The sequence below is a fragment of the Bombina bombina genome, chromosome 2 (assembly GCF_027579735.1).
Source record: "Bombina bombina isolate aBomBom1 chromosome 2, aBomBom1.pri, whole genome shotgun sequence".
In the NCBI taxonomy this organism is placed as follows: Eukaryota; Metazoa; Chordata; class Amphibia; order Anura; family Bombinatoridae; genus Bombina; species Bombina bombina.
Genome location: NC_069500.1, coordinates 544,767,893 through 544,791,744, shown reverse-complemented (window position 1 = coordinate 544,791,744; position 23,852 = coordinate 544,767,893).

Below are 23,852 nucleotides of genomic sequence, written 5' to 3'. Positions count from 1 at the left end.
GCTTTGGTTTTCTAAAAGGCTTGGATTTATTCCAGACTGGAGATGGTTTCCAAACTGATACCGCTCCTGTGGGTGAAGGATCAGGCTTTTGTTCCTTATTGTGATGAAAGGAACGAAAACGATTATTAGACCTAAATTTACCTTTAATTTTTTTATCCTGTGGTAAAAAAGTTCCTTTCCCTCCAGTAACAGTTGAGATAATAGAATCCAACTGAGAACCAAATAATTTATTACCCTGGAAAGAAAGGGAAAGCAAAGTTGACTTAGAAGACATATCAGCATTCCAAGTTTTAAGCCATAAAGCTCTTCTAGCTAAAATAGCTAGAGACATATACCTGACATCAACTCTAATGATATCAAAGATGGCATCACAAATAAAATTATTAGCATGTTTAAGAAGATTAACAATGCTATGAGAATTATGATCTGTTACTTGTTGCGCTAAAGCTTCTAACCAAAAATTTGAAGCTGCAGCAACATCCGCTAAAGATATAGCAGGTCTAAGAAGATTACCTGAACATAAGTAAGCTTTTCTTAGAAAGGATTCAATCTTCCTATCTAAAGGATCCTTAAAGGAAGTACTATCTGCCGTAGGAATAGTAGTACGTTTAGCAAGAGTAGAGACAGCCCCATCAACTTTAGGGATTTTGTCCCAAAATTCTAATCTGTCAGATGGCACAGGATATAATTGCTTAAAACGTTTAGAAGGAGTAAATGAATTACCCAAATTATTCCATTCCCTGGAGATTACTTCAGAAATAGCATCAGGGACAGGAAAAACTTCTGAAATAACTACAGGAGATTTAAACACCTTATTTAAACGTTTAGATTTAGTATCAAGAGGACCAGAATCCTCTATTTCTAATGCAATTAAGACTTCTTTAAGTAAAGAACGAATAAATTCCATTTTGAATAAATATGAAGATTTATCAGCATCAATCTCTGAGACAGAATCCTCTGAACCAGAGGAACCATTATCAGAATCAGAATGATGATGTTCATTTAAAAATTCATCTGAAAAATGAGAAGTTTTAAAAGACCTTTTACGTTTACTAGAAGGAGGAATAACAGACATAGCCTTCTTAATGGATTTAGAAACAAAATCTCTTATGTTAACAGGAACACTCTGAGTATTAGATGTTGACGGAACAGCAACAGGTAATGTAACATTACTAAAGGAAATATTATCTGCATTAACAAGTTTGTCATGACATTCATTACAAACAACAGCTGGAGGAACAGATACCACAAGTTTACAGCAGATACACTTAACTTTGGTAGATCCAGCACCAGGCAGCGTTTTTCCAGAAGTATCTTCTGACTCAGTGTCAATCTGGGACATCTTGCAATATGTAATAGAAAAAACAACATATAAAGCAAAATTGATCAAATTCCTTAAATGACAGTTTCAGGAATGGGAAAAAAATGCCAGTGAACAAGCTTCTAGCAACCAGAAGCAATAAATAATGAGACTTAAATAATGTGGAGACAATAGTGACGCCCATATTTTTTAGCGCCAAAAAAGACGCCCACATTATTTGGCGCCTAAATGCTTTTGGCGCCAATAATGACGCCACATCCGGAACGCCGACACTTTTGCCGCAAAAAAACGTAAAAAAATGACGCAACTTCCGGCGACACGTATGACGCCGGAAACAGAAAAAAAAATTTGCGCCAAAAAAGTCTGCGCCAAGAATGACGCAATAAAATGAAGCATTTTCAGCCCCCGCGAGCCTAACAGCCCACAGGGAAAAAAGTCAAATTTTAAGATAAGAAAAAAATGATTGATTCATATGCATTATCCCAAATATGAAACTTACTGTCTGAAATAAGGAACATTGAACATCCTGAGTCAAGGCAAATAAATGTTAGAATACATATATTTAGAACTTTATATAAAGTGCCCAACCATAGCTTAGAGTGTCACAGAAAATAAGACTTACTTACCCCAGGACACTCATCTACATGTAGTAGAAAGCCAAACCAGTACTGAAACGAGAATCAGTAGAGGTAATGGTATATATAAGAGTATATCGTCGATCTGAAAAGGGAGGTAAGAGATGAATCTCTACGACCGATAACAGAGAACCTATGACATAGACCCCGTAGAAGGATATCATTGAATTCAAATAGGCAATACTCTCCACACATCCCTCTGACATTCACTGCACGCTGAGAGGAAAACCGGACTCCAACCTGCTGCGAAGTGCATATCAACGTAAAATCTAGCACAAACTTACTTCACCACCTCCATAGGAGGCAAAATTTGTAAAACTGATTTGTGGGTGTGGTGAGGGGTGTATTTATAGGCATTTTGAGGTTTGGGAAACTTTGCCCCTCCTGGTAGGAATGTATATCCCATACGTCACTAGCTCATGGACTCTTGCTAATTACATGAAAGAAAAAGGTTAGTGACTCCCTCCTGCACTCCCCTTCCTTATAACACCTTTACCTCCAGCTCCACCCCTGTCCCTACTCCTGACCAATGCCTGCTTTCCTTATCTCTGCCTCTACCCCCAATCTGGCACCCCTAGATCACCCTTTGTTCTCTCCCAGCAGCCCCTCCCTTATGACGTTTCCCTCACATACGCTCCATGCACTAGTTTAAGGTGAGGAGGCTGCATTCCTTTGCCCAATACATGTATAACACCCAAAAATCCATAACCCCACGATCCCCATTTCTCTTATCTAATTCTTATCTAAAATAAAAACACAGACACAGTAGTTATGGCGAAATGTGGAAAGGTCACGATTTTATTACTTAATTGAATTTTGCCACCTTTAACTATATCTTGCAAAATTCAGCCATAAATCAACTCAATAAAACACCAAATAATGCCCTTGCATTAAAACCAGAATTTTGGGAACCACGCCTAGGGGGGTGTAACAACTACCCCCCCCCCCCGACAGGGCAGCTTGGAGGAGGGAGAACCCACGGCATAGCCCTCCCCTAGATAGACCACCGGATCACCCCACAGGGCTGGGTATGCCGCGGGATCCTCCCACCTCCCCTTCTGCCCCGCCCACGTGTCATGCACAAACCTCACCGCCACCAAAAAGAGCCCCTCTTTCGGCCAAACTCTTTCCGCCATTCGTGACATTTCCTTACCTTTACCAACTCTTGGCACATCCCTCTGATGTCCACCAGCAGCTGGTCATTCCCCTCATCCGTTAGGTGCACTCCATCCCGTCTGAATAGCTCCTCCTTTTTCGCTGCTATCAGTGGGTGCTCCACCACTCTACCCCCTATTTCTTTCATAACCTTCGCTGCTACCTGGTTCACTTTTCTCCTCGATTTATATCCTGCTTTGCTCGTGTACGAGTTCCACCAGTATATCCTTGAAACTATATTGGACCATATCGCCCTCACTGATGGCCATGCCACCTTCAACCATCTAATTGCTCCTGCAACTTTCTCTTCTAGCTCTCTGAGTGGGTAAGCACCTATGTCGTTCCCCCCCAGATGTATAATTATGGCGTCCGGACACCCCCATCTTCTTCTTGCCTGCTGTATTGTTGGCACTAACTCGTCCCACATCATGCTTCTTTTTCCTAACCATCTAATGCTAACTTCCTTGTGCGATAGCCCAAAATTCACTCCCTGTGCCGATGCTGCCACCCTAGCCTGTGCCCAGTAAATGTTGGAATGCCCTACTATCCACACCCTTAACGCTTTGCCTGTAAAACAAAAAACTATTTAACTATTAGAACATTTTAATTGAGGCCTTACTCCTTTTGCACTCTTATGTATGATTTGTACGCTGCGGATTTCCATCTCCCTAGCTTTTTTATTTGTTCCTCTGAATAACCCCTACCTGCTGCGGTGGTCGCTAATCCTATTCTGAATGAATGCGGCGCGAGGTTTGTTACATCTGAGCCATCTGCATGCCTCAGAAATGTGCGGCCCCCTTTCCTCTTTGTTATCAGGTACTCCTTAACACAGGCCACCGGGCACAGTGCTCCCCCTGTTCTAGCCATACTTAGCCATGCCCCCTTTCCTTCCTTGTCTGTTTTAGATCATCTTACCAATATTAGCACGGCTTCTTCCCCCATCTTACATCCCCTGTCTCTACACCCCCTTCACCTATTTTTCTGTTTTTTGGTAACAGCTCCCCTATCCTCATTGCTCCGTGAAATGTCACTACAAAAGCCGTTCTGAAAATTAGCGCCTCGTCCCTATTTGAACATACACCTTCTAGTGCCCCTGTCATTTTCTGTAATCTGACCTCCGTTATTGGTCCCTTTTATCCACTCCCTTCTCTTCCCCTCTTCCCCATGCCCTTGCGATTTTCTTTACTATAAACTTCCTGGACCAATCTATTCCCCCGTATAGCTGCGAACAGTATGAAATCCCTGCTAACACTGCGTTCAATCTCCCCTTTTTTACAACTTCCCTCCGCAGTACCTTCAACCATTCTAAAAATCTTCCTTCCTCCCCTCCTTTTGCCTCCTCCCTATGCTTGCACCATTTTCCCCAATATTTCCTGTATACTGCCCATGTGCTTGGTGCCAAGGCTTTTTCGACCAGTTCCTTGATTCCTTCTATCCGCTGCCAATCTGCCAAAGAAGCATAGGGCAACATTCACCTTCCTGTCTGGCATTGGGTGCGAGCTCCCTAAACTCCTTCCACTTAAAACGAGAGAGCGCGTCAGCAACTACGTTTTTGAAACCCGGAATATGCTTGGCCCTGACACATATATTATGCTTTAAACATTTCAAAACCAAGTACCTTAGGTACCTAACTACTGGCAGTAATGATGCGGATAGTTGATTGATGATTTCGACCACTCCCATGTTGTCAGACCAGCATATTATTGTCCTATTCGCTAGCTCCCCACCCCATAGCTCCATGGCCACCACTATGGGGAATAGTTCCAGCAGCACCAAGTTCTTAACCCAACCTATTTCCTTCCAGCTCTCTGGCCATTCTCTGGCGCACCACCTCCCTTGGAAATATGCTCCATAACCCTTTCCCCCTGCTGCGTCCGTGTATAGTTCCAAATCTACCGCAGGCGCCACCTCCTGCCATATACGTACCCCGTTGAATTCCTGCAAAAACTGGTCCCATACTTTCAGGTTGTCCCTCATCTCCTTTGTTACCCTAATCATATGCTCTGGATTTTTTGCGCCCTTTGTGCTAATTTCCAATCACCTTTTGAAAATCCTCCCTATTGGTATTACCTTACATGCAAAGTTTAATACCCCCAAAGTTTTCTGCATCTCCCTTAGCGTTACTTTTTTACGCGTCGCCATCCATGCTATCATCTCCCTAGCTTTTTCTACCTTATCCTCGGGTAGCTCGCATTGCCCTTTCAGCGAATCTATTGTTATGCCTAGGAATGCTAGCCTCGCGCAAGGGCCCTCCGTCTTTTTGTCTGCCACGGGACCCCCATTTCTTCGAACAAACCTATCAGCCCCTTTTTCATGCTTTCGCACCTGTCAGTGCCCGCCCCCCCTACTACCATGAAATCGTCCAGGTAGTGTACTATTGACTCCCTCTTTTGCCTTGCTACCGCTAACCAGTGCAGAAAAGTGCTAAACTTCTCGAAAATTGAGCATGATATAGAGCAAAGCATCAGAAAAAATGTATAACAGGAGCACCAAGTATATGGATAAAAAATCAAACTTTATTTAGAACATAAAGGGTATCTTAACCCCTGGGTAAGAACATACAAGTATAGTCAAACAGATGAAAAGCTTATTATTTGGCCAAACAGTGAGCACAAGATTTGGATACAAATTGCGGTAGGTGGGCTAGAAGCACACTGCACTGGCTGTTTTTTTTATCCAAGGGACACAGGTGGACGTTTTTCATGGCCCCAAAAGCAAAATAATGGGCAGAAAGTAATAATCCTGGATTACAAGGCACAACTGTTCACACCAACACTGGACACAGCATCCTGATCTGAGAAAACACCTCACCAAGAGACTGAAGAGTGGTGAGTCAGGCATTTTATCTTGTGTATATACGGATGTCTGGAAGTGGTCCCTTGTGAATAATATTATTGTGGGGGTTGTTTTGGGGAACACCGCCACATTTTTTCCTTTATAAACAGCCTAATTTGTGCAGTGGCCTTACAAGGACTTATTTATAAGACTATTTATATATTTCTTGAATAACAGTGCATACACCTTAACCCCTTCCCCTACTGTACTTCGAATGATATAGAGCACCCCATTGGAAGGCATTTATCCACATAAAACTGCCCTTCGAATTTGCACCCCATCAGTTTAAAGCTATCAGGATTAAGCGGCAGTAGCCAAAAAGCCGATTAAATGTCTATCTTAGCCATCATGGCCCCCCTCCCCGCATTCCTTACCAACTGCACTGCGCTGTCAAACGATTGGTATTGCACCGCTGCTTCCGCTTTATCGATAGCATCGTTTACTGACCTACCCTTTGGGTATGATAAGTGATGTATCATGCAATATTTCCCTTCCTCCTTCTTGGGCACCAACCCCAAGGGGGAAATGACTAGCTCTGCTATTGGCTTTTCTGTGAATGGACCCGCCATCCTCCTACATTCTACCTCCTTCCCTAGCTTCTCCTTCAGTACCTTTAGGTTTCTAGCTTTCATAGCACCCGCTACCACCCCTTTTACTGGTACTGTAAAGCCTTTACTCAACCCTTCAATTAATAAATCTCTATCCTCTATGATAGGGTATGCTTGCAACTCGCGAACCAGTCTATCTATTCTCAGAGGGGTTGGTGCTAATTGTCCTCCACCCGCGTTTCCTTGGCCCCGAAAGGACTGCTTCCCATACCCAATGTTACCCCCATTTTTTCTGCAGTCTACCCCAGGGTGCGCCCCGCCACAGTATCTGCAAATGTGCCTGAACCTGCATGCGCCCCCCCCTATCACACTTTTTCTCATTGTATGCCCAGCACTCTTTGTTGTCAGTTCTCCCGCTCTTATTTGCATTAAACGTTGCGCCCCGCCCCCCGTGCGGTCCATCCTGTACCCTCATTACCCTGGTGTATAGGTCTAATATCTTTATACCAAAGTCCCTCCTTCCTTTGTCTCCTAATTGCAGGTTACCCTTCCTAAACTCTGTGTCGTAGTCCTTCCATGCAAACCCCCCATATGTCGTGTAACATTCTGCGATAAAATGGATGTACCTTAACATGCCCTTCACCTTCCCTGGGTTGGCAGCTAAAAAACACTCTGCGTATATGAGTATCCCTTTCACCCACTCTGTAAATGTTTGCTTCCCTTTCTTCCCTTTACCTTCCTCGCCCCTAGATTTAACAGCCGCTGCGTCCCTAGTAATTTCGAATATGTCCACATATTTCCCTTTCTGCTCCCTGGCAATTATCTTTGCTTTTAAATGCGTTGTTAATGGCATTAACAATGTTCCCATTACCTCATCATCCCCATTAAACACCTCTCCCGTCTCCTCCTGCTCTTGCTCTGTTAGCCCCTTCCTTGCGCCTTTTCCTTGCTTTGCATATATTTTCCTTACTATTTTTAATATCCGCTTCTCCCCTTCCCCTTTTACATTTTCATGCTCCGAGTCAAACTCGGATGAACTATCTGACACATAACTGTTCAAGCACAATACTTTCTTACCTTGCTTCGCCCCTTGTTCGCCGCTTGCTGCACCAGTTGCTGCCACCTGTTTTGCTGCTCCTGTTTCCAGCTCCCTTACTGGGGTTGTTTCTGCTACCACAACGTTTTCCCCCGCATTGCTGCTGGGTACTTCCATTGGCTCCTGCTGCCGTGCTCACTCCGGTGGGCATACCTCCTTTTCAGCGCTCTGTAGGGATAACATAGAAACATTAATATTCCTTCCTACTTCCCATGCTCCCGGTGCCTGTGCCATTCCCCCATTCCTACTGGCGTCTGAAATGTTTACCTCGTCCTGCCCCCTGACCCCCCTCCCTCTTTCTGCCTCCCTCATCTGTCCCTCTCCCCTTTCCACCCCAGTTTCCATCTCCATTATTTATGCCTCCTCCTCTATTAACCTATAGCTATTCCCCTCCGAGTCCCTGATCTCTTCTGTGGCCTAATGTCCTCCTCCCCCCCTCTCCTAAATACCTCTATCCTATTGGGCTCCCCATACCCCCCTCTCTGTCCCCAATTATTCCCCTGCCCCCATTTTTCCCATGCTCCTTCCCTCCACTCCCTTGGCCCATTTCTTAACCCCCAAAGGTGCTCACTCGGCCCACCGGGACCGCCAAAATCTTCCTCTGTCCCCCATCCCCCCACCCGTATCCCCGCTGTGCTGCTCCTATTGAGAATGGGCCTCTGCCCCACTCGTTACCGCCCGCCATGTAAGCGCCACAGCCCAATCCACCCTGATCCCAAGATGGCCGCCCCCATTGTGATACTTCCGCCCCACGCTCCCCGGGTGCACGTGCGCACGTCGCGACCCATGTAACCACCCGTTAGCTTATCATCACCGGGGCCTCTCCTAGCCACGGTGACGTTGATTGGGCCTGCGCGCTGCGCTCCAATTATGGGACTTTGAGGCTCGCTTGCATCCCTAATGCCTACAGGAAAACTGCGTGCGCTGCAGCCGCCCCCCTGTCCCAGCGGAATGGAAATAGCGCTAGATGCGGGACGCCCCCTAAACAACACCGGACTACCTCCGCTACCCCCAGGGGATACGCCTGGTCCCTCCGCCGATCCAGTACCACTAGCCAGTGGCCCCGTAATTGCTCCTGCGCTTCCCCTGCATGGGGTGCTAACCCCCCCCTGGCTTACCTGTACGGCCATCACCGCACCAACCTCCACCGTACCTCCGCCGGATACCACCTCTCCTTGGACTGTCTGCTGCTCCTTCCTGCTTTTCTCCATCCTCTTCATCTTCTTCTGAGCCTGGATCGCCCTGGTCTTCCAGACTGTCTCACCCTCGTCCAAGTATCTCCTTGGGATTCTCCTGTTCCTTGCTTCATCTTGAAGCTTCCTCTCTGCAACAAAGAGAAAAGGTTAGTGACTCCCTCCTGCACTCCCCTTCCTTATAACACCTTTACCTCCAGCTCCACCCCTGTCCCTACTCCTGACCAATGCCTGCTCTCCTTATCTCTGCCTCTACCCCCCACCTGGCACACCTAGATCACCCTTTGTTCTCTCCCAGCAGCCCCTCCCTTATGACATTCCCCTCACATATGCTCCATGCACTAGTTTTCTCTCTCTCTCTCCACACCTGGCTACCTCATAATGTCACCTGGCTGGCAACATTTTCTGTGGAGAACACTATGGCCTAGATTTAGAGTTTGGCGGTAGCCGTCATAACCAGCGTTAGAGGCTCCTAACGCTGGTTTTTACCGCCCGCTAGTATTTGGAGTCAGTTAGGAAAGGGTCTAACGCTCACTTTGCAGCCGCGACTTTTCCATACCGCAGATCCCCCTACGCCATTTGCGTATCCTATCTTTTCAATGGGATCTTCCTAACGCCGGTATTTAGAGTCTTGGCTGAAGTGAGCGTTAGAAATCTAACGACAAAACTCCAGCCGCAGAAAAAAGTCAGTAGTTAAGAGCTTTCTGGGCTAACGCCGGTTTATAAAGCTCTTAACTACTGTGCTCTAAAGTACACTAACACCCATAAACTACCTATGTACCCCTAAACCGAGGCCCCCCCCACATCGCCGCCACACTATTACATTTTTTTAACCCCTAATCTGCCGCTCTGTACACCGCCGCCACCTACTTTATCCCTATGTACCCCTAATACCGCCAACCCCTATATTATATTTATTAACCCCTAATCTGACGCCCCCAATGTCGCCTCCACCTACCTACACTTATTAACCCCTAATCTGCCGACCGGACCGCACCGCTACTATAATAAATGTATTAACCCCTAATCCGCCTCACTCCCGCCTCAATAACCCTATAATAAATAGTATTAACCCCTAATCTGCCCTCCCTAACATCACCGACACCTAACTTCAAGCATTAACCCCTAATCTGCCGACCGGAGCTCACCGCTACTCTAATACATTTTTTAACCCCTAAAGCTAATTCTAACCCTAACCCTAACACCCCCCTAAGTTAAATATAATTTTTATCTAACGAAATAAATTAACTCTTATTAAATAAATTATTCCTATTTAAAGCTAAATACTTACCTGTAAAATAAACCCTACTATAGCTACAATATAAATAATAATTATATTGTAGCTATTTTAGGATTAATATTTATTTTACAGGCAACTTTGTATTTATTTTAACCAGGTACAATAGCTATTAAATAGTTAATAACTATTTAATAGCTACCTAGTTAAAATAATTACAAAATTACCTGTAAAATAAATCTTAACCTAAGTTACAATTAAACCTAACACTACACTATCAATAAATTAATTAAATAAAATACCTACAATTATCTACAATTAAACCTAACACTACACTATCAATAAATTAATTAAATAAAATACCTACAAATAAATACAATTAAATAAACTAACTAAAGTACAAAAATAAAAAAGAACTAAGTTACAAAAAATAAAAAAATATTTACAAACATTAGAAAAATATTACAACAATGTTAAACTAATTGCACCATTGTCCCCAATATTTCCTGTATACTGCCCATGTGCTTGGTGCCAAGGCTTTTTCGACCAGTTCCTTGATTCCTTCTATCCGCTGCCAATCTGCCAAAGAAGCATAGGGCAACATTCACCTTCCTGTCTGGCATTGGGTGCGAGCTCCCTAAACTCCTTCCACTTAAAACGAGATAGCGCGTCAGCAACTATGTTTTTGAAACCCGGAATATGCTTGGCACTGACACATATATTATGCTTTAAACATTTCAAAACCAAGTACCTTAGGTACCTAACTACTTGCAGTGATGATGCGGATAGTTGATTCATGATTTCGACCACTCCCATGTTGTCAGACCAGCATATTATTGTCCTATTTGCTAGCTCCCCACCCCATAGCTCCATGGCCACCACTATGGGGAATAGTTCCAGCAGCACCAAGTTCTTAACCCAACCTATTTCCTTCCAGCTCTCTGGCCATTCTCCGGCGCACCACCTCCCTTGGAAATATGCTCCATAACCCTTTCCCCCTGCTGCATCCGTGTATAGTTCCAAATCTACCGCGGGCGCCACTTCCTGCCATATACGTACCCCGTTGAATTCCTGCAAAAACTGGTCCCATACTTTCAGGTCGTTTCTCATCTCCTTTGTTACCCTAATCATATGCTCCGGCTTTTTTGCGCCCTTTGTGCTAATTTCCAATCACCTTTTGAAAATCCTCCCTATTGGTATTACCTTACATGCAAAGTTTAACCCCTTAATGACCGGACCATTTTTCAATTTTCTTACCCTTAATGACAATGGCTATTTTTACATTTCTGCAGTGTTTGTGTTTAGCTGTAATTTCCCTCTTACTCATTTACTGTACCCCCACATATTATATACCATTTTTCTCACCATTAAATGGACTTTCTAAAGATACCATTATTTTCATCATGTCTTATAATTTACTAAAAAAAAATAATAAAATATGAGGAAAAAATTGAAAAAAACACACTTTTTCTAACTTTGACCCCCAAAATCTGTTACACATCTACAATCACCAAAAAACACCCATGCTAAATAGTTTCTAAATTTTGTCCTGAGTTTAGAAATACCCAATGTTTACACATTCTTTGCTTTTTTTGCAAGTTATGGGGCAATAAATACAAGTAGCACTTTGCTATTTCCAAACCACTTTTTTTCAAAATTAGCGCTAGTTACATTGGAACCCTGATATCTGTCAGGAATACCTGAATATCCCTTGACATGTATACATTTTTTTTTAGAAGACAACCCAAAGTATTGATCTAGGCCCATTTTGGTATATTTCATGCCACCATTTCACCGCCAAATGCGATCAAAAAAAAAAAAAGTTCACTTTTTCACAAAATTTGTCACAAACTTTAGGTTTCCCACTGAAATTATTTACAAACAGCTTCTGCAATTATGGCACAAATGGTTGTAAATGCTTCTCTGGGATCCCCTTTTTCAGAAATAGCAGACTTATATGGCTTTGGGGTTGTTTTTTGGTAATTAGAAGGCTGCTAAATGCCGCTGCGCACCACACGTGTTTTATGCCCAGGAGTGAAGGGGTTAATTAGGGAGCTTGTAGGGAGCTTGTAGGGTTAATTTTAGCTTTAGTGTAGTGTAGTAGACAACCCCAAGTATTGATCTAGGCCCATTTTGGTATATTTTATGCCACCATTTCACCGCCAAATGCGAGCAAATAAAAAAAAAAACTTAAAATTTTTCACTGAAATTATTTACAAACAGCTTGTGCAATTATGGCAGAAATTGTTGTAAAAGCTTCTCTGGGATCCCCTTTGTTCAGAAATAGCAGACTTATATGACTTTGGCGTTGCTTTTTGGTAATTAGAAGGCCGCTAAATGCTGCTGCGCACCACAAGTTAATTATGCCCAGCAGTGAAGGGGTTAAATTAGGTAGCTTGTAGGGAGCTTGCAGGGTTAATTTTAGAGATCAGCCTCCCACCTGACACATCCCACCCCCTGATCCCTCCCAAACAGCTCTCTTCCCTCCCCCACCCCACAATTGTTCCCGCCATCTTAAGTACTGGCAGAAAGTCTGCCAGTACTAAATAAAAGAGGTTTTTTTTTATTTAAAATAAAAATAATAAAGTATTTTAGCTGTGATGGACCCCTGCCTTAGCCCCAACCTCCCTGATCCCCCCTCCAGCTCTCTAACCCTCTCCCCTACCTAATTACCGCCATCTTGGGTACTGGCAGCTGTCTGCCAGTACCCAGTTTGGCCCCAAAAACCCCCCAAAAAGTATTTTTATTTTATTTTTTACTTAAAAAACTATTTCTGTAGTGTAGCAGCACCCCACAATACCCCCCACCCCCTCCCAGATCCTTTTATATTTAAAAAAAAAAAAATCCCTTTTTTTTCCCCTTTCTGCCCTCATTCATTGGTGTCAGTGTGGCTAATGGGTGCACGTGCACGCGCGCGCACGTGCACACGCGCCCCATGCACGCGCACATGCACGCTCACATGCACACTCGCGCACCGTGCACGCGCATGTGCATCGTGCACGCGCATCATGCACCCGGCGGACACTGGCACTATCGCTACCGGTGCAGAGAGGGCCACAGAGTGGCTCTCTCTGCATTGGAGGCTTGTAAAGTGGTATTGCAGGATGCCTCCATATCGAGGCATCACTGCAATACCCTCAGAGCTGCTGGAAGCATTTGTGATCGCTTCCAGCACTCTGTTTGACAACTGATGTACCAGGTACGTCCATTGTCATTAACTGCTTGTTAATGCATGACGTACCTGGTACGTCAGTTGTCATTAAGGGGTTAATACCCCCAAAGTTTTCTGCATCTCCCTTAGCGTTACTTTTTTATGCGTCGCCATCCATGCTATCATCTCCCTAGCTTTTTCTACCTTATCCTCGGGTAGCTCGCATTGCCCTTTTAGCGAATCTATTGTTATGCCTAGGAATGCTAGCCTCGCGCAAGGGCCCTCCGTCTTTTTGTCTGCCACCGGGACCCCCATTTCTTCGAACAAACCTATCAGCCCCTTTTTCATGCTTTCGCACCTGTCAGTGCCCGCCCCCCCCCTACTACCATGAGATCGTCCAGGTAGTGTACTATTGACTCCCTCTTTTGCCTTGCTACCGCTAACCAGTGCAGAAACGTGCTAAACTTCTCGAAAATTGAGCATGATATAGAGCACCCCATTGGAAGGCATTTATCCACATAAAACTGCCCTTCAAATTTGCACCCCATCAGTTTAAAGCTATCAGGATTAAGCGGCAGTAGCCGAAAAGCCGATTCAATGTCTATCTTAGCCATCATGGCCCCCCTCTCCGCATTCCTTACCAACTGCACTGCGCTGTCAAACGATTGGTATTGCACCGCTGCTTCCACTTTATCGATAGCATTGTTTACCGACCTACCCTTTGGGTATGATAAGTGATGTATCATGCAATATTTCCCTTCCTCCTTCTTGGGCACCACCCCCAAGGGGGAAATGACTAGCTCTGCTATTGGCTTTTCTGCGAATGGACCCGCCATCCTCCTACATTCTACCTCCTTCCCTAGCTTCTCCTTCAGTACCTTTAGGTTTCTAGCTTTCATAGCACCCGCTACCACCCCTTTTACTGGTACTGTAAAGCCTTTACTCAACCCTTCAATTAATAAATCTCTATCCTCTATGATAGGGTATGCTTGCAACTCGCGAACCAGTCTATCTATTCTCAGAGGGGTTGGTGCTAATCCCCCCAACTTGTCCTCCACCCGCGTTTCCTTGGCCCCGAAAGGACTGCTTCCCATACCCGATGTTACCCCCATTTTTTCTGCAGTCTACCCCAGGGTGCGCCCCGCCACAGTATCTGCAAATGTGCCTGAACCTGCATGCGCCCCCCATCGCACTTTTTCTCATTGTATGCCCAGCACTCTTTGTTGTCAGTTCTCCCGCTCTTATTTGCATTAAACGTTGCGCCCTGCCCCCCGTGCGGGCCATCCTGTACCCTCATTACCCTGGTGTATAGGTCTAATATCTTTATACCAAAGTCCCTCCTTCCTTTGTCTCCTAATTGCTGGTTACCCTTCCTAAACTCTGTGTCGTAGTCCTTCCATGCAAACCCCCCATATGTCGTGTAACATTCTGCGATAAAATGGATGTACCTTAACATGCCCTTCACCTTCCCTGGGTTGGCAGCTAAAAAACACTCTGCGTATATGAGTATCCCTTTCACCCACTCTGTAAATGTTTGCTTCCCCTTCTTCCCTTTACCTTCCTCGCCCCTAGATTTAACAGCCGCTGCGTCCCTAGTAATTTCGAATATGTCCACATATTTCCCTTTCTGCTCCCTGGCAATTATCTTTGCTTTTAAATGCGTTGTTAATGGCATTAACAATGTTCCCATTACCTCATCATCCCCATTAAACACCTCTCCCGTCTCCTCCTGCTCTTGCTCTGTTAGCCCCTTCCTTGCGCCTTTTCCTTGCTTTGCATATATTTTCCTTACTATTTTTAATATCCGCTTCTCCCCTTCCCCTTTTACATTTTCATCCTCCGAGTCAAACTCGGATGAACTATCTGACACATAACTGTTCAAGCACAATACTTTCTTACCTTGCTTCGCCCCTTGTTTGCCGCTTGCTGCACCAGTTGCTGCCACCTGTTTTGCTGCTCCTGTTTCCAGCTCCCTTACTGGGGTTGTTTCTGCTACCACAACGTTTTCCCCCGCATTGCTGCTAGGTACTTCCATTGGCTCCTGCTGCCGTGCTCGCTCCGGTGGGCATACCTCCTTTTCAGCGCTCTGTAGGGATAACATAGAAACATTAATATTCCTTCCTACTTCCCATGCTCCCGGTGCCTGTGCCATTCCCCCATTCCTGCTGGCGTCTGAAATTCCTACCTCGTCCTGCCCCCTGACCCCCCTCCCTCTTTCTGCCTCCCTCATCTGTCCCTCTCCCCTTTCCACCCCGGTTTCCATCTCCCTTATTTCTGCCTCCTCCTCTATTAACCTATAGCTATTCCCCTCCGAGTCCCTGATCTCTTCTGTGGCCTAATGCCCTCCTCCCCCCCTCTCCTAAATACCTCTATCCTATTGGGCTCCCCATACCCCCCTCTCTGTCCCCAATTATTCCCCTGCCCCCAGTTTTCCCATGCTCCCTCCCTCCACTCCCTTGGCCCGTTTCTTAACCCCCCAAAGGTGCTCACTCGGCCCACCGGGACCACCAAAATCTTCCTCTGTCCCCCATCCCCCCACCCGTATCCCCGCTGTGCTGCTCCTATTGAGAATGGGCCTCTGCCCCACCCGTTACCGCCCGCCGTGTAAGCGCCACAGCCCGATCCACCCTGATCCCAAGATGGCCGCCCCCATTGTGATACTTCCGCCCCACGCTCCCCGGGTGCACGCGCGCACGTCGCGACCCATGTGACCACCCCTTAGCCTATCATCACCAGGGCCTCTCCTAGCCACGGTGACGTTGATTGGGCCTGCGCGCTGCGCACAATTATGGGACTTTGAGGCTCGCTTGCGTCCCTAATGCCTACAGGAAAACTGCGTGCGCTGCAGCCGCCCCCCTGTCCCAGCGGAATGGAAATAGCGCTAGATGCGGGACTCCCCCTAAACAACACCGGACTACCTCCGCTACCCCCAGGGGATACGCTAGCCAGTACCACTAGCCAGTGGCCCCGTAATTGCTCCTGAGCTCCCCCTGCATGGGGTGCTAACCCCCCCTGGCTTACCTGTACGGCCGTCACCACACCAACCTCCACCGTACCTCTGCCGGATACCACCTCTCCTTGGACTGTCTGCTGCTCCTTCCTGCTTTTCTCCATCCTCTTCATCTTCTTCTGAGCCTGGATCGCCCTGGTCTTCCAGACTGTCTCACCCTCGTCCAAGTATCTCCTTGGGATTCTCCTGTTCCTTGCGGTCATCTTGAAGCTTCCTCTCTGCAACAAAGAGAAAAGGTTAGTGACTCCCTTCTGCACTCCCCTTCCTTATAACACCTTTACCTCCAGCTCCACACCTGTCCCTACTCCTGACCAATGCCTGCTCTCCTTATCTCTGCCTCTACCCCCCACCTGGCACACCTAGATCACCCTTTGTTCTCTCCCAGCAGCCCCTCCCTTATGACGTTCCCCTCACATATGCTCCATGCACTAGTTTTCTCTCTCTCTCTCCACACCTGGCTACCTCATAATGTCACCTGGCTGGCATTATTTTCTGTGGAGAACACTATGGCCTAGATTTAGAGTTTGGCGGTAGCCGTCAAAACCAGCGTTAGAGGCTCCTAACGCTGGTTTTTACCGCCCGCTGGTATTTGGAGTCCGTCAGGAAAGGGTCTAACGCTCACTTTGCAGCCGCGACTTTTCCATACCGCAGATCCCCCTACGCCATTTGCGTATCCTATCTTTTCAATGGGATCTTCCTAACGCCGGTATTTAGAGTCTTGGCTGAAGTGAGCGTTAGAAATCTAACGACAAAACTCCAGCCGCAGAAAAAAGTCAGTAGTTAAGAGCTTTCTGGGCTAACGCCGGTTTATAAAGCTCTTAACTACTGTGCTCTAAAGTACACTAACACCCATAAACTACCTATGTACCCCTAAAACCGAGCCCCCCCCCCCACATCGCCGCCACACTATTAAAAATTTTTAACCCCTAATCTGCCGCTCTGTACACCGCTGCCACCTACTTTATCCCTATGTACCCCTAATACCGCCAACCCCTATATTATATTTATTAACCCCTAATCTGACGCCCCCAATGTCGCCGCCACCTACCTACACTTATTAACCCCTAATCTGCCGACCGGACCGCACCGCTACTATAATAAATGTATTAACCCCTAATCCGCCTCACTCCCGCCTCAATAACCCTATAATAAATAGTATTAACCCCTAATCTGCCCTCCCTAACATCGCCGACACCTAACTTCAAGCATTAACCCCTAATCTGCTGACCGGAGCTCACCGCTACTCTAATAAATTTTTTAACCCCTAAAGCTAATTCTAACCCTAACCCTAACACCCCCCTAAGTTAAATATAATTTTTATCTAACAAAATAAATTAACTCTTATTAAATAAATTATTCCTATTTAAAGCTAAATACTTACCTGTAAAATAAACCCTAATATAGCTACAATATAAATAATAATAATTGTAGCTATTTTAGGATTAATATTTATTTTACAGGCAACTTTGTATTTATTTTAACCAGGTACAATAGCTATTAAATAGTTAATAACTATTTAATAGCTACCTAGTTAAAATATTTACAAAATTACCTGTAAAATAAATCCTAACCTAAGTTACAATTAAACCTAACACTACACTATCAATAAATTAATAAAATAAAATACCTACAATTATCTACAATTAAACCTAACACTACACTATCAATAAATTAATTAAATAAAATACCTACAAATAAATACAATTAAATAAACTAACTAAAGTACAAAAATAAAAAAGAACTAAGTTACAAAAAATAAAAAAATATTTACAAACATTAGAAAAATATTACAACAATTTTAAACTAATTACACCTACTCTAAGCCCCCTAATAAAATAACAAAGACCCCCAAAATAAAAAAATGCCCTATCCTATTCTAAAATTAAAATAGAAAAGCTCTTTTACCTTACCAGCCCTGAAAAGGGCCCTTTGCGGGGCATGCCCCAAAGAATTCAGCTCTTTTGCCTGTAAAAAAAAACATACAATACCCCCCCAACATTACAACCCACCACGCACATACCCCCCTTAAATAAACCTAACACTAAGCCCCTGAAGATCTCCCTACCTTGTCTTCACCATGCCGGGTTCACCGATCGATCCAGAAGAGCTCCTCCGATGTCTTGATCCAAGCCCAAGCGGGGGGCTGAAGATGTCCATGATCCGACTGAAGTCTTCATCCAAGCGGGAGCTGAAGAGGTCCATGATCGGGCTGAAGTCTTCATCCAAGCGGGAGCTGAAGAGGTCCATGATCGAGCTGAAGTCTTCTATCAAGCGGCATCTTCAATCTTCTTTCTTCCGGATCCATGTTCATCCCACCGACGCAGAACATCCATCTTCACCGACGACTTCCCGACGAATGACGGTTCCTTTAAGGGACGTCATCAGAGATGGCGTCCCTCGAATTCCGATTGGCTGATAGGATTCTATCAGCCAATCGGAATTAAGGTAAGAAAATTCTGATTGGCTGATGGAATCAGCCAATCAGAATCAAGTTCAATCCGATTGGCTGATCCGATCAGCCGATCAGATTGAGCTCTTATTCTATTGGCTGATCGGAACAGCCAATAGAATGCAAGCTCAATCTGATTGGGTGATTGGATCAGCCAATCGGATTGAACTTGATTCTGATTGGCTGATTCCATCAGCCAATCAGAATTTTCCTACCTTAATTCCGATTGGCTGATAGAACCCTATCAGCCCCCGCTTGGGTTTGGATCAAGACATCGGAGGCTCTTTTGGATCGATCGGTGAACCCGGCGTGGTGAAGACAAGGTAGGAAGATCTTCAGGGGCTTAGTGTTAGGTTTATTTAAGGGGGGTTTGGGTTAGATTAGGGGTATGTGGGTGGTGTTGTAATGTTGGGTGGGGGGGGGTTTACAGGCAAAAGAGCTGAATTCTTTGGGACATGCCCCGCAAAGGGCCCTTTTCAGGGCTGGTAAGGTAAAAGAGCTTTTCTATTTAAATTTTAGAATAGGGTAGGGCATTTTTTATTTTGGGGGTCTTTGTTATTTTATTAGGGGGCTTAGAGTAGGTGTAATTAGTTTAACATTGTTGTAATATTTTTCTAATGTTTGTAAATATTTTTTTTATTTTTTGTAACTTAGTTCTTTTTTATTTTTTGTACTTTAGTTAGTTTATTTCATTGTATTTATTTGTAGGTATTGTATTTAATTAATTTATTGATAGTGTAGTGTTAGGTTTAATTGTAGATAATTGTAGGTATTTTATTTAATTTATTTATTGATAGTGTAGTGTTAGGTTTAATTGTAACTTAGGTTAGGATTTATTTTACAGGTAATTTTGTAATTATTTTAACTAGGTAGCTATTAAATAGTTATTAACTATTTAATAGCTATTGTACCTGGTTAAAATAATTACAAAGTTGCCTGTAAAATAAATATTAATCCTAAAATAGCTACAATATAATTATAATTTATTTTGTAGCTATATTAGGGTTTATTTTACAGGTAAGTATTTAGCTTTAAATAGGAATAATTTATTTAATAAGAGTTAATTTATTTTGTTAGATTTAAATTATATTTAATTTAGGGGGGTGTTAGGGTTAGGGTTAGACTTAGCTTTAGGGGTTAATACATTTATTATAGTAGCGGTGTGGTCCGGTATTTTAAATTTGGTCCATCTCCAACCTTAAAAATAACTTTTGGAAAAAAACTGGTATAGACAGCTACAGCAATATACCTTAAAATGTTTTTTTTTATATTTTACAGACTAACATTAACAAACTGTTGATCATACTATGCATATTAACTGTATATACACTGTAATTATGCAGGTACAATTTTTATTTTATTTCCTTACTAGCAATCAAATGGGAATCTGAAAATAAAATGCCTCTTGGGAGAATTATCTCTAAAACAGGTTGCCATGATAACAACTGATGTAAGCATAGAATGATAAGAGTTCACAATGTAATTTTCCTTAAAAAAAACAGCACTGCTGCTGATAGGCACAGAAATAATGAACAGTAAACTAAAATGTTGTAGGACTGAGGGTGAAAGTGAAAAAAAAAAATTCTAGAAATTCTTCTTTTTTAATTGGAACCTTATGACAACTTAGGCAATAAAGGTGCACAATTCTGTAGCATTATGTGGAAAAAAGAATACTGTTCCTTTCTCTTTATGGAGTTTAAGTGCTTGGTGTACCTAATTTAAATTTAACTATTTACAATCACATTTGAAATTAACCAGTACATTAAATAGTATGTTTATGAACAATTTTAAATATTTTATAGCCTTACTAGTGATTAAGCTTTTTAAAGGGACACTAAACTGAGAATAAAATTCAACGTAAAATGTGAATTTATGTGAAATTAATCATCTTTGTGTTTTTAACTACTTCAGAGTGGTAGCAGTGCAAAACATTTACCCTGCAACATTCTGTCCAGTGGTTGGTTGATTAGTAAGGGAACTCATGTATTTATACCAAAGTGGCAATAACAAATTAGAAAAAAAATAAACATATTCAAGATTTTTTTGTCAAGCACTATCTGCCTGTTTAGAATGAGAGTTAAAATGGTGCTGATAAAAGATTTAACAAAAAATATTTACGATAAAGATATTTTGCAATATATTGCTTTATTTGCTTATACAGTATATAATAAGCATCTTTTAATAACCCGTTAAGTTAAATGGATATAACATAAAAATAATATAGCAGATATTTATATTAGTTGTGTATATGTAGTGTGTGTTTATGTTGTGTGTGTAGTATTTACGCAGTGTTTGTGTGATGTGGTTTGTCTTTAGAGTGTGTATTTTTTAGTGTGCACTTGTGAAGTGCTTGTGTAGTATGAGTGTTTAATCTTTATGTGCAGTGTCTGTGCCTTGTGTAGTGTTTGTGTGAGGAATGTAGTGTTTTGTAGTTTATATTTACTCTTTGTGTGGTGTGTGCATAGTGTGCTAATATAACTCTACATACACAACATAAACAATGTACACAAACTACACATTGCATACTAAGTACACACCACACAAACACTGAACACTGCTTTGTAAAACCTGTTCCTTATCTTAATGCTGATAAGCCATATTGTTAAAGATGAAGGTCCATTACTACCCTATTTTTTCATATACTCAATTGTGCTTGAAAATTGAGTACAGAAATAAAATTGCTGCATTTTCTATCAAAAGCAACTACTGTATGGTCTCACTATATCAACATCTGTTGTCTGTTCGTCCTGGAGAGGATTGCTTTTTCTTTAATGAGTAAGCCACGGATAAAGGGTTTGTGTGCTGCCCAGGGGTTAATTGGATTGGAGGTAGATCCCTTATTCATTTCCCAAAATTCAGATAAATCCTGGGTAATGGATTTGCATACGTTTGGGTTTTGTAAGATATAAGGGTCATAGGTCCAAGAACGTGCGGTACTAACATAAAATGTCTCTTTGATATTTATTTGGACTATGGAATGGTCCGACCAAGCGCATGCATGTATTGTGGAGGATAACAAGTCTGGAATCCATACCTGACTCAAATAGATATAGTCTAATTTGGAGTAAGTCTTGTGTGCATGAGAGTAGTAGGTGTAGTCTGTGGTCTTACCATATAGCGTGTCCCAAGAATCTATTAAGTTATGCGAGGAGAGGGTCTCCTTAATCTTTTTAATCATGGAATTGTGCCTCATCTGTTTCTGAGTTAGCTTTGGTTTATTCGTGTCTTGAAAGGCATGCATTGAGATATTGAAATCTCCTCCTAGTAGGATCCTAACTTGTGACCATTGAGTCAATAAATAAGCGATATGGGAAAAAAAGGAGATTTGAGTTTCATTGGGGGCATATATATTGCATAGGATTATTTGTTTGTCCCTTAGTCTTCCTCTCAGAATCAAAAACCTTCCCTCTGGGTCCCCAATAGTCTGCTCCACTAAAAAACCTAAAGAGTGGTGTAAGAGGATTGATACCCCCCTTTTTTTGTATCAGTGGTAGAGTGATAGTGTTGGGTATAATTTTTGGACCAATATTTTGGTATTACTTCCTTTGTAAAATGTGTCTATTGTAGATATATACTGTTAGCCTTCAGTTTAGAGTATTGAGTCAAAGCCATCCTACGTTTAAGGTCTGTGTTGAGGCCCCTTACATTGTGTGTAATCAGTCTTATGTCCCCCGTCATCACTTACATCCTGAGGTGGGGGTTCCCCCCCGGCTCCGCCAGCAAGTCCTTTACATCGGGCCACAGACATTGCATATAGACATTTCTTTATCTGAACTTCTTGTGCGAGCTGGTGAAACAGCATGAGAGAATAGGCATGAAAAACAAAAACAAATTTGTCACATATTGTGACTTTAAAGGGACACTCAAGTCAAAATTAAACTTGCATAATTAAGATAGAGCAGGCAATTTAAACAACTTTCCAATTTACTTATATTAACAAAATGTGCACAGTCTTTTTATATTTAAACTTTTTGAGTCACCAGCTCCTACTAAGCATGTGCAGAATAAACGTGTATGCATTTGTGATTGGCTGATGGCTGTCACATGGTATGAGTATGCATTTTTGATTGGCTGATGGCTGTCACATGGTACAGGGGGAGTGGAAATAGACATAACTTTTAAAATTGTCAGAAAAAAATCTACTACTCATTTGAAGTTCAGACTAAGTGCATTGTTTTGTTATCATGCATTTGTTGATTATGCAAATCTACTGTGTTGACTGGTCCTTTAACTTAAAAAGCTATTTATTAAGCAGTTAAGTGATAGGAAAAAGTAAAAATAAAACTTGTATGCCTGAGAATGTTAGAAAATGTTAAATTGAATAAATAGATCAGTACTGACGCTGTCAGATCCAGATCTGTTTTGGTTAACACATTCCAAGAATATTTTACTAGTTTTGCATTCATAAGATTTGTAATACCAATAGTTTGTTTTAGAGTCCCGGCCTGCCTAGTGCAGTAAAACATTAGTGACAGTGTCAATCCATAATATCCAGCACTTTATATAAAAAAAAAATGTTATCACCATTCTCACGTCCTTCCACATATTTTATTTTTAAGTCCCTACAGACTCTGCATAAAGCTTGCACTGCTACTAATAATGGTTCTTTAAATTTAGCTGTTGCATTCATTACATATGTGTTTAATCATTATGATAGAGATGGTCTCTAGTGGGGTTTACTTTTTTTTACATTTTACTGTAGCTACTTAAGAAGGAAGGAGGAGGTCAATCATTGTGACCTAATGATAGGTTTACATTTTTAATAATTGCTTTTAGAATTATAAGATCATTATTTTTCATGATGCACTTGCTAATCTAGCGGCAGACAAAACCCCAATGCTCGTTACCTGCTCAAAGTGAAATGTAAATTATTTTTAAACTATCCCTCTATTAGTTAAATATAAATAAATCCTGTTTTCATTTTCACTAATCTTGCACTCTTAGATAAAATATGGTACAATTACAAAGCGCCAAATTCTCAGAATTATTCTGAAATCCAGACCTTTTCTTTAGTATTTTTCAAAAATTAAATGATTAAAAATTACTATTTTCCTCACCAGTAAGACACAGTCTTCTATGGCTGCATCTTTTTAAAATGCAAATGACATTCTATATTTATTTAAAGAACAAGTATATACAGTAGAATTGCATAGTCAGCAAACGCATAATAGAAAGACAATGCAATAGCACATAGGGCTAGATTTAAAAAGCAGGGGATGCTG